General features: G+C 38.9%; 1 non-coding gene across 1 annotated transcript; it reads left to right on the top strand.

Moving 5' to 3' along the window:
• The first annotated feature begins 10,441 nt into the window (after positions 1-10,441).
• On the top strand, positions 10,442-10,549 carry LOC148553164 (small nucleolar RNA R71). Its single transcript, XR_015892922.1, has one exon. It is a non-coding gene; the product is annotated as a small nucleolar RNA R71 (small nucleolar RNA).
• The last annotated feature ends 971 nt before the right edge of the window (positions 10,550-11,520 follow it).

Below are 11,520 nucleotides of genomic sequence, written 5' to 3'. Positions count from 1 at the left end.
GTTCTTCATGATCTTCAAGTTGTTCTTAGTAAGTCTTCTTGTTTGATCTTGATGTTTTCATGTTTTGTGTCTTTTCTTGTTTTTCATGTGCATTTTTGAATTCATAGTGTCTAAACATGAAAGATTTCTAAGTTTGGTGTCTTGCATGTTTTCTTTGCATATAAAAATTTTCAAAAATAAGTCTTGATGTTCATCATGACATTCAAAGTGTTCTTGGTGTTCATCTTGACATTCATAGTGTTCTTGCATGCATTCATTGTTTTGATCTAAAAATTTTCATGCATTGCATCATTTTGTTGTTTTTCTCTGTCATCAAAAATAAAAAAAATATCTTTCCCTTTTTCTCTCTTAAAATTTCGAAAATTAGATTTGACTTTTTCAAAAATTTTTAAAAATCTAGTTGTTTCTATGAGTCAAATCAAATTTTCAATTTAAAAATCTTATCTTTTACAAAATCTTTTTCAAAAATCAAATCTTTTTCATTTTTCTTTTTTATTTTCGAAAATTATAAAAATATTTTTCAAAAATCTTTTTCTTACTTTTATCTCATAATTTTCGAAAATATCATCATCAATTAATGTTTTGATTCAAAAATTTCAAGTTTGTTACTTGTTAAGAAAGATTCAAACTTTGAGTTCTAGAATCATATCTTGTGATTTCTTTTGAATCAAGTCATTAATTGTGATTTTAAAAATCAAATCTTTTTCAAAACCAATTTCAATCATATCTTTTCAAAAATATCTTCTTATCTTATCTTTTTCAAAATTTGATTTCAAAATATCTTTTCTAACTTCTTATCTTCTTATCTTTTCAAAATTGATTTTCAAATTTGTTTCAACTAACTAACTAACTTTTTGTTTGTTTCTTATCTTTTTCAAAACTACCTAACTAACTCTCTCTCTAATTTTCGAAAATATCTCTCCTCTTTTTCAAAATTTCTTTTTAAATTAACTAATTATTTTAACTTTTGATTTTAAAATTTCGAAAATTACTAACCTTTTTCAAAAACTATTTTCAAAAATCACTAACCCTTTTTCAAAAATAATTTTCGAAAATCCTTCTCTCTCATCTCCTTCTAATTATTTATTCATCTACTAACACTTCTCTTCATCTAACATCACTGCCCCTATCCTTACCCTTGTGTTTGGATTCATCATTCTTCTTCAACCCTATTCCTTTTCTTCTTCTACTAACAATAAGGAACCTCTTTACTGTGACATAGAGGATTTCTCTTCTTTTCTTGTTCTCTTCTCTTTCTTATGAGCAGGAACAAGGAAAAAGGCATTCTTGTTGAAGTTGATCCAGAACCTGAAAGGACTCTGAAGAGGAAACTAAGAGAAGCTAAATTACAACAATCCAGAGACAACCTTATTGAAAATTTCGAACAAGTAAAGGAGATGGTAGCCGAACCCAACAACAATAATGCAAGGAGAATGCTTGGTGACTTTACTGCACCAAATTCCAATTTACATGGAAGAAGCATCTCCATCCCTACCATTGGAGCAAACAATTTTGAGCTTAAACCTCAAATAGTTTCTCTGATGCAACAAAACTACAAGTTTCATGGACTTCCATCTGAAGATCCTTTTCAGTTCTTAACTGAATTCTTGCAGATCTATGATACTGTTAAGACTAATGGAGTAGATCCTGAAGTCTACAGGCTCATGCTTTTCCCTTTTGCTGTAAGAGACAAAGCTAGAGTATGGTTGGACTCTCAACCTAAGGATAGCCTGAACTCTTGGGATAAGCTGGTCAAGGCTTTCTTAGCTAAGTTCTTTCCTCCTCAAAAGCTGAGTAAGCTTAGAGTGGATGTTCAGACCTTCAGACAGAAAGAAGGTGAATCCCTCTATGTAGCTTGGGAGAGATACAAAAGACTGACCAAAAAGTGTCGTTCTGACATGCTTTCAGAATGGACCATACTGGACATATTCTATGATGGTATGTCTGAATTAGCTAAAATGTCATTGGATACCTCTGCAGGTGGATCCATTCACCTAAAGAAAATGACTGCAGAAGCTCAAGAATTCATTGACATGGTTGCTAATAACCAGTTCATGTACACTTCTGAGAGGAATCCTGTGAGTAATGGGACGCCTATGAAGAAGGGAGTTCTTGAAATTGATACTCTGAATGCCATATTGTCTCAGAATAAAATATTGACTCAGCAAGTCAATATGATTTCTCAGAGTCTGAATGGAATGTAAGCTGCATCCAACAGTACTCAAGAGGCATCTTCTGAAGAAGAAGCTTATGATCCTGACAACCCTGCAATAGCAGAGGTAAATTACTTGGGTGAACCTTATGGAAACACCTATAATCCCTCATGGAGAAATCACCCAAATCTCTCATGGAAGGATCAATAAAAGCCTCAACAAGGCTTTAATAATGGTGGAAGAAACAGGTTTAGTAATAGCAACCCTTTTCCATCATCCACTCAGCAACAGACAGAGAACTCTGAACAAAATACCTCTAATTTAGCAAACTTAGTCTCTGATCTATCTAAGGCCACAGTGAGTTTCATGAATGAAACAAGGTCCTCCATTAGAAATTTGGAAGCACAAGTGGGCCAGCTGAGTAAAAGGGTCACTGAAATCCCTCCTAGTACTCTCCCAAGCAATACAGAAGAAAATCCAAAAGGAGAGTGTAAGGCCATTGAATTGATCACCATGGCCGAACCTGTAAGGGAAGGAGAGGACGTGAATCCCAAGGAGGAAGACCTCTTGGGACGTCCAGTGATCAATAAGGAGTTTCCCTCTGAGGAACCAAAGGAATCTGAGACTTATCTAGAGACTATAGAGATTCCATTAAACCTCCTTATGCCCTTCATGAGCTCTGATGAGTATTCCTCTTCTGAAGAGAATGAGGATGTTATCGAAGGGCAAGTCACCAAGTACCTTGGTGCAATCATGAAGCTGAATGCCAAATTATTTGGTATTGAGACATGGGAAGATGAACCTCCCTTGTTCACCAATGAACTAAGTGATCTGGATCAACTGACATTGTCTCAGAAGAAACAGGATCCTGGAAAGTTCGTAATACCTTGTACCATAGGCAACATGATCTTTGAAAAGGCTCTGTGTGACCTTGGTTCAGGGATAAACCTCATGCCCCTCTCTGTAATAGAGAAACTGGGAATCTATAGGGTGCAGGCTTCTAAAATCTCATTAGAGATGGTAGAAAATTCAAGAAAATAGGCTTATGGACAAGTAGAGGATGTGTTAGTAAAGGTTGAAGGCCTTTACATCCCTGCTGATTTCATAGTCCTAGATACTGGGAAGGATGAGGATGAATTCATCATCCTTGGAAGACCCTTCCTAGCCACAGCAAGAGCTGTGATTGATGTTGACAGAAGTGAATTAGTCCTTCAATTGAATGGGGACTCGCTTGTGTTTACAACTCAAGGTTATCCTTGTGTAAACATGGAGAGGAAGCATAAAAAGCTTCTCTCAGAACAGAGTCAACCAGAGCCCCCACTGTCAAACTCTAAGTTTGGTGTTGGGAGGTCACAACCAAACTCTAAGTTTGGTGTTGAACTCCCATATCCAAACTCTAAGTTTGGTGTTGGGAAGTCTCAACAATGCTCTGAACATCTGTGAGGCTCCATGAGAGCCCACTGTCAAGCTATTGACATTAAAGAAGCGCTTGATGGGAGGCAACCCAATTTTTATTTATCTAATTATATTTTTCTTGTTCTTTCATGTTTTATTAGGTTCATGATCATGTGGAGTTACAAAATAAATATAAAAATTGAAAACGGAATCAAAAACAGCAGAAGAAAAATCACACCCTGGAGGTGCCTTACTGGCGTTTAAAAACTTGGTGCACGAAATTGTGATCATCAATGGCGCCATCAACATGGTACGCTCAATTGTAATCTCAACTTTTTATCACAACTTCGATACAACTAACCTGCAAGTGCACTGGGTCGTCCAAGTAATAAACCTTAGGTGAGTAAGGGTCGATCCCACGGAGATTGTTAGTATGAAGCAAGCTATGGTCACCTTGTAAATCTCAGTCAGGCGGATATCAAAAGGTTATGGAGTTTTCGAAATTAAATAATAAGTAAACATAAAATAAGGATAGAAACACTTATGTAATTCATTGCTGAGAATTTAAGATAAGTGTATAGAGATGCTTTCGTTCCTCTGAATCTCTGCTTTCCTACTGTCTTCATCCAATCAGTCTTACTCCTTTCCATGGCTGGCTTTATGTAAGGACATCACCGTTGTCAATGGCTACTTTTAATCCTCTCTGGAAAATGGTCCGATGCGCTGTCACTACATGGCTAATCGTCTGGAGGCATCACCCTTGTCAATGGCTGCATCTTATCCTCTTGTGAAAATGGTCCAAATGCTCTGTCACAGCACGACTAATCATCTGAGGTTCTCGATCATACTGGAATAGGATTCACCCTCCTTTTGCGTCTGTCACTACGCCCAGCACTCGCGAGTTTGAAGCTCGTCACAGTCATTCAATCCCTGAATCCTACTCGGAATACCACAGACAAGGTTTAGACTTTCCGGATTCTCATGAATGCCGCCATCAATCTAGCTTACACCACGAAGATTCTGATTAAGAGATCTAAGAGATACTCATTCAATCTAAGGTAGAACGGAAGTGGTTGTCAGGCACGCGTTCATAGGGAATGATGATGATTGTCACGTTCATTACATTCAGGTTGAAGTGCGAATGAATATCTTAGAAGCGGAATAAGTTGAATTGAATAGAAAAACAGTAGTACTTTGCATTAATCTTTGAGGAACAGCAGAGCTCCACACCTTAATCTATGGAGTGTAGAAACTCTACCGTTGAAAATACATAAGTGAAAGGTCCAGGCATGGCCGAATGGCCAGCCCCCATGATCTAAGAACAAAACGTCCTAGGATGATCAAAAGATCAAAAGCTAATCCCAAGATGTCTAATACAATAGTAAAATGTCCTATTTATAATAAACTAGCTACTAGGGTTTACAGAACTAAGTAATTGATGCATAAATCCACTTCCGGGGTCCACTTGGTGTGTGCCTGGGATGAGCTTGAATGTTACACGTGTAGAGGTCATTCTTGGAGTTGAACACCAGTTTGTAACGTATTTCTGGCGTTCAACTCTGGTTTGTGACTTGTTTCTGGCGTTTATCCAGACAGCAGCGTAGAACTGGCGTTCAACGCCCTTTTACGTCATCTAAACTCGTTCAAAGTATGGACTATTATACATTGCTGGAAAGCCCTGGATGTCTACTTTCCAACACATTTGGAAGCGCGCCATTTTGAGTTCTTTAGCTACAGAATATCAACTTTGAGAGCAGGGAGGTCAGAATCCAACAGCATCAGCAGTCCTTCTTCAACCTCTGAATCTGATTTTTGCTCAAGTCCTTCAATTTCAGCCAGAAAATACCTGAAATCACAGAAAAATACACAAACTCATAGTAAATTCCAGAAATGTGAATTTAACATAAAAACTAATGAAAACATCCCTAAAAGTAACTAGATTCTACTAAAAACATACTAAAAACAATGCCAAAAAGCGTATAAATTATCCGCTCATCACAACACCAAACTTAAATTGTTGCTTGTCCCCAACCAACTGAAAATCAAATAGGATAAAAAGAAGAAAATATACTATAAATTCCAAACTATCAATGAAACATAGCTCCAATTAAATGAGCGGGACTTGTAGCTTTTTGCCTCTTGAATAGTTTTGGCATCTCACTTTATCCATTGAAGTTCAGAATGATTGGCATCTATAGGAACTCAGAGTTCAGATAGTGTTATTGATTCTCCTAGTTCAGTATGATGATTCTTGAACACAGCTATTTTATGAGTCTTGGTCGTGGCCCTAAGCACTTTGTTTTCCAATATTACCACCGGATACATAAATGCCACAGACACATAATTAGGTGAACCTTTTCAGATTGTGACTCAGCTTTGCTAAAGTCCCCAATTAGAGGTGTCCAGGGTTCTTAAGCACACTCTTCTTTTGCTTTGGACCTTGACTTTAACCGCTCAGTCTCAAGTTTTCACTTGACACCTTCACGCCACAAGCACATGGTTAGGGACAGCTTGGTTTAGCCGCTTAGGCCAGGATTTTATTCCTTTAGGCCCTCCTATCCACTGATGCTCAAAGCCTTGGGATCCTTTTTATTACCCTTGCCTTTTGTTTTAAGGGCTATTGGCTTTTTTCTTGCTCTTGCCTCTTGGTTTTAAGAGCTTTGGCTTTTTCTGCTTGCTTTTTCTCTCTTTTTTTTTTCTATTTCTTTCGCCTTTTTTTTTCTGCAAGCTTTGTTCTTTACTGCTTTTTGTTGCTTCAAGAATCATTTTTATGATTTTTCGGATTATCAAATAACATGTCTCCTTGTCATCATTCTTTCAAGAGCCAACATATTTAACATTCTTAAACAACAACTTCAAAAGACATAAGCACTGTTCAAGCATACATTCAGAAAACAAGAAGCATTGTCACCACATCAATATAATTAAACTAAGTTCAATGATAAGTTCGAAACTCATGTACTTCTTGTTCTTTTGAATTAAAACAGTTTTCATTTAAGAGAGGTGATGGATTCATAGGACATTCATAACTTTAAGACAAAGTTACTAAATACTAATGATCATGTAATGAAGAAACAAACATAGATAAGCACTTAACATAGAGAAAACGAAAAATAGAGAAAGTAAGAACAAGGAATGAGTCCACCTTAGTGATGGGTGTGTTTCCTTCTTGAGGAACCAATGATGTCCTTGAGCTCTTCTATGTCTCTTCCTTGTCTTTGTTGCTCCTCCCTCATTGCTTTTTGATCTTCTCTTATTTCATGAAGGATGATGGAGTGCTCTTGATGTTCCACCCTTAATTGTCCCATGTTGGAACTTAATTCTCCTAGGGAGGTGTAGATTTGCTCCCAATAGTTTTGTGGAGGAAAATGCATTTGAGGCATCTCCGGGATCTCATGGTGATGAGCTTCGTGCGCCTCTTGAGATCCATGAATGGGCTCTCTTGCTTGCTCCATCCTTTTCTTAGAGATGGGCTTCTCTTCATCAATGGGAATGTCTCCTTCTATGAAAGCTCCAACTGAGTAACATAGATGGCAAATGTGGTGAGGAAAGGCTAACCTTGCCATAGTGGAGGACTTGTCAGCCACCTTGTAGAATTCTTGAGGTATAATCTCATGAACCTCCACCTCTTCTCCAATCATGATGCTATAGATCATGATGGCCCGGTCTATAGTAATTTTAGACCGGTTGCTAGTAGGAATGATTGAGCGTTGAATGAACTCCAACCATCCTCTAGCTATAGGCTTAAGGTCCAGTCTTCTTAATTGAACTGGCTTGCCTTTGGAGTCAATCTTCCATTGAGCTCCTTCCACACATATGTCCATGAGGACTTGGTCCAACCTTTGATTAAAGTGGACCCTTCTAGTGTAGGGGCGTGCATCTCCTTGCATCATAGGCAAGTTAAACGCCAACCTCACATTTTTCGGACTAAAATCTAAGTATTTCCCCCGAACCATGGTGAGATGATTCTTTGGGTCCGGGTTCTTACTTTGATCATGGCTCCTAGTGATCCATGCATTGGCATAGAACTCTTGAATCATTAGGATGCCGACTTGTTGGATGGGTTTTGTTAGAACTTCCCAACTTCTTCTTTGGATTTCATGTCGGATCTCTGGATACTCATTCTTCTTGAGCTTGAAAGGGACCTCAGGGATCACCTTCCTCTTGGCCACAACATCATAGAAGTGGTCTTGATGAGCTTTGGAGATGAATCTTTCCATCTCCCATGACTCGGAGGTGGAAGCTTTTGTCTTCCCTTTCCCTTTTCTAGAGGATTCTCCGGTCTTAGGTGCCATCAATGGTAATGGAAAAACAAAAAGCTTATGCTTTTGCCACACCAAACTTAGAATATTGCTCGCCCTCGAGCGAGAGAAGAAAGAAAAGATGAAGAAGAAGAAGAAAATATGGAGAAGAGGGGGAGAGGTGTATTCAGCCAAGAAGAGAAGAGAGGGTTGTGTTGTGTGAAAATGAGGAAGAATGGAGGGCTTTATATAGGGAAGAGAGGGGGGGTTAGGTTTGGCCATTTAGGGTGGGTTGGGTGGGAAATTGATTTTGAATTTTGAAGGTAGGTGGAGTTTATGAGGTAGGTTTATGGGGAATAGTGGATGGATGTGAGTGGTGAAGTGGTGATAGGGAAGAGAGATCGAGGTGATTGGTGAAGAGTTTTGGAGAAGAGTGTTTATGGGATTGTGTGAAAGAAGGGTGAGAAGAAGTGAGTGGAGGTAGGTGGGGATCCTGTGGGGTCCACAGATCTTGAGGTGTTCAAGGATTTACAACCTTGCACCAAATTAGGCATGCAAAATGCCCTTGCACATAACTCTGGGCGTTCAGCGCCAGATTGGTGCTTGTTCTCGGCGTTGAACGCTCATTTGTTGCCCATTTCTGGCGTTGAACGCCAGACCATGCTTGTTCTGGGCGTTCACCGCCAGCTCTTCTCCAGGGTGCAATTCTGGCGTTCAAACGCCCAGATGCTGCCCATTTTGGGTGTTCAGCGCCAGAACCATGCTCTGTTCTGGCGTTGAACGCCAGCCAGATGCTTCTTACTGGCGTTTAAACGCCAGTAAGGCTTTCCTCCAGGGTGTGATTTTTCTTCTGCTGTTTTTGATTCCGTTTTCAATTTTTATATTTATTTTGTGACTCCACATGATCATGAACCTAATAAAACATGAAAGAACAAGAAAAATATAATTAGATAAATAAAAATTGGGTTGCCTCCAAACAAGCGCTTCTTTAATGTCAATAGCTTGACAGTGGGCTCTCATGGAGCCTCACAGATGTTCATAGCATTGTTGAGACTTCCCAACACCAAACTTAGAGTTTGATAGTGGGGGCTCTGGTTGACTTTGTTCTGAGAGAAGCTTTTGATGCTTCCTCTCCTTGTTTACAGAAGGGTAACCTTGAGTTGTAAACACAAGGGAGTCCTCATTCAATTGAAGGACTAATTCACCTCTGTCAACATCAATCACAGCTCTTGCTGTGGCTAGGAAAGGTCTTCCAAGGATAATGGATTCATCCCCATCCTTCCCAGTATCAAGGATTATGAAATCAGCAGGGATGTAAAGGCCTTCAACCTTTACTAACATGTCCTCTACTTGTCCATAAGCCTGTTTTCTTGAATTGTCTGCCATCTCTAATGAGATTTTAGTAGCTTGCACCCCATAGATTCCCAGTTTCTCTATTACAGAGAGGGGCATGAGGTTTATCCCTGAACCAAGGTCACACAGAGCCTTTTCAAAGATCATGTTGCCTTTGGTACAAGGTATTACGAACTTTCCAGGATCCTGTTTCTTCTGAGGCAATGTCAGTTGATCCAGATCACTTAGTTCATTGGTGAACAAGGGAGGTTCATCTTCCCAAGTCTCAATACCAAATAATTTGTCGTTCAGCTTCATGATTGCACCAAGGTACTTGGTGACTTGCTCCTCAGTAACATCCTCATTCTCTTCAGAAGAGGAATACTCATCAGAGCTCATGAATGGCATAAGGAGGTTTAATGGAATCTCTATGGTCTCTGGATGAGCGTCAGATTCCTTTGGTTCCTCAGAGGAAAACTCCTTATTGATCACTGGACGTCCCAGGAGGTCTTCCTCCTTGGGATTCACGTCCTCTCCTTCCCTTACAGGTTCGGCCATGGTGATTAATTCAATGGCCTTGCACTCTCGTTTTGGATTTTCTTCTGTATTGCTTGGGAGAGTACTAGGAGGGATTTCAGTGATCTTTTTACTCAGCTGGCCCACTTGTGCTTCCAAATTTCTAATGGAAGACCTTGTTTCATTCATGAAACTCACAGTGGCCTTAGATAGATCAGAGACTAAGTTTGCTAAATTAGAGGTATTTTGTTCAGAGTTCTCTGTCTGTTGCTGAGTGGATGATGGAAAAGGCTTGCTGTTGCTAAACCTGTATCTTCCACCATTATTAAAGCCTTGTTGAGGCTTTTGTTGATCCTTCCATGAGAAATTTGGATGATTTCTCCATGATGAGTTATAGGTGTTTCCATAAGGTTCACCCATATAATTTACCTCTGCTATTGCAGGATTTTCAGGATCATAAGCTTCTTCTTCAGAAGATGCCTCTTGAGTACTGTTGGATGCAACTTGCATTCCATTCAGACTCTGAGAGATCATATTGACTTGCTGAGTCAATATTTTTTTCTAAGCCAATATGGCATTCAGAGTATCAATTTCAAGAACTCCCTTCTTCATAGGCCTCCCATTATTCACAGGATTCCTTTAAGAAGTGTACATGATCTGGTTATTAGCAACCATGTCAATGAGTTCTTGAGCTTCTGCAGGCGTTTTCTTTAGGTGAATGGATCCACCTGCAGAGGTATCCAATGACATTTTAGCTAATTCAGACAAACCATCATAGAATATATCCAGGATGGTCCATTCTGAAAGCATGTCAGAAGGACACTTTTTGGTCAGTTCTTTGTATCTCTCCCAAGCTTCATAGAGGGATTCACCTTCTTTTTGTCTGAAGGTCTGAACATCCACTCTAAGCTTGCTCAGCTTTTGAGGAGGAAAGAACTTGGCTAAGAAAGCCTTGACCAGCTTGTCCCAAGAGTTCAGGCTATCCTTAGGTTGAGAGTCCAACCATACTCTAGCTCTGTCTCTTACAGCAAAAGGGAAAAGCATGAGCCTGTAGACTTCAGGATCTACTCTATTAGTCTTAACAGTATCACATATCTGCAAGAATTCAATTAAGAACTGAAAAGGATCTTCGGATGGAAGTCCATGAAACTTGCAGTTCTGCTGCATCAGAGAAACTAATTGAAGTTTCAGCTCAAAGTTGTTTGCTCCATTGGCAGGGATGGAGATGCTTTTTCCATGTAAACTGGAATTTGGTGCAGTAAAGTCACCAAGCATTCTCCTTACATTATTGTTGTTGGGTTCGGCTGCCATCTCCTTTACTTGTTCGAAATTTTCAATGAGGTTGTCTCTGGAGTGTTGTAATTTAGCTTCTCTTAGTTTTCTTTTCAGAGTCCTTTCAGGTTCTGGATCAGCTTCAACAAGAATGCTTTTTTCCTTGTTCCTGCTCATAAGAAAGAGAAGAGAACAAGAAAAGAAGAGGAATCCTCTATGTCACAGTAAAGAGGTTCCTTGTTGTTAGTAGAAGAAGAAAAAGAATAGGAGTGAAGAAGAATGAAGAATCCAAACATAAGGGTAAGGATAGGGGCAGTGATGTGAGATGAAGAGAAGTGTTAGTAGATGAATAAATAATTAGAAGGAGATGAGGGAGAAGGATTTTCGAAAATTATTTTTGAAAAAGGGTTAGTGATTTTTGAAAATAGTTTTTGAAAAAGGTTAGTAATTTTTGAAATTTTAAAATCAAAAGTTAAAATAATTAGTTAATTTAAAAAGAAATTTTGAAAAAGAGGAGAGATATTTTCGAAAATTAGAGAGAGAGTTAGTTAGGTAGTTTTGAAAAAGATAAGAAACAAACAAAAAGTTAGTTAGTTAGTTGAAACAAATTT

Source organism: Arachis ipaensis, chromosome B7 (genome assembly GCF_059453495.1).
Source record: "Arachis ipaensis isolate K30076 ecotype BB chromosome B7, ASM5945349v1, whole genome shotgun sequence".
NCBI lineage: Eukaryota > Viridiplantae > Streptophyta > Magnoliopsida > Fabales > Fabaceae > Arachis > Arachis ipaensis.
Note: the sequence above shows the minus strand (reverse complement) of the source record. Positions and strands in the feature narration are given on the sequence as shown.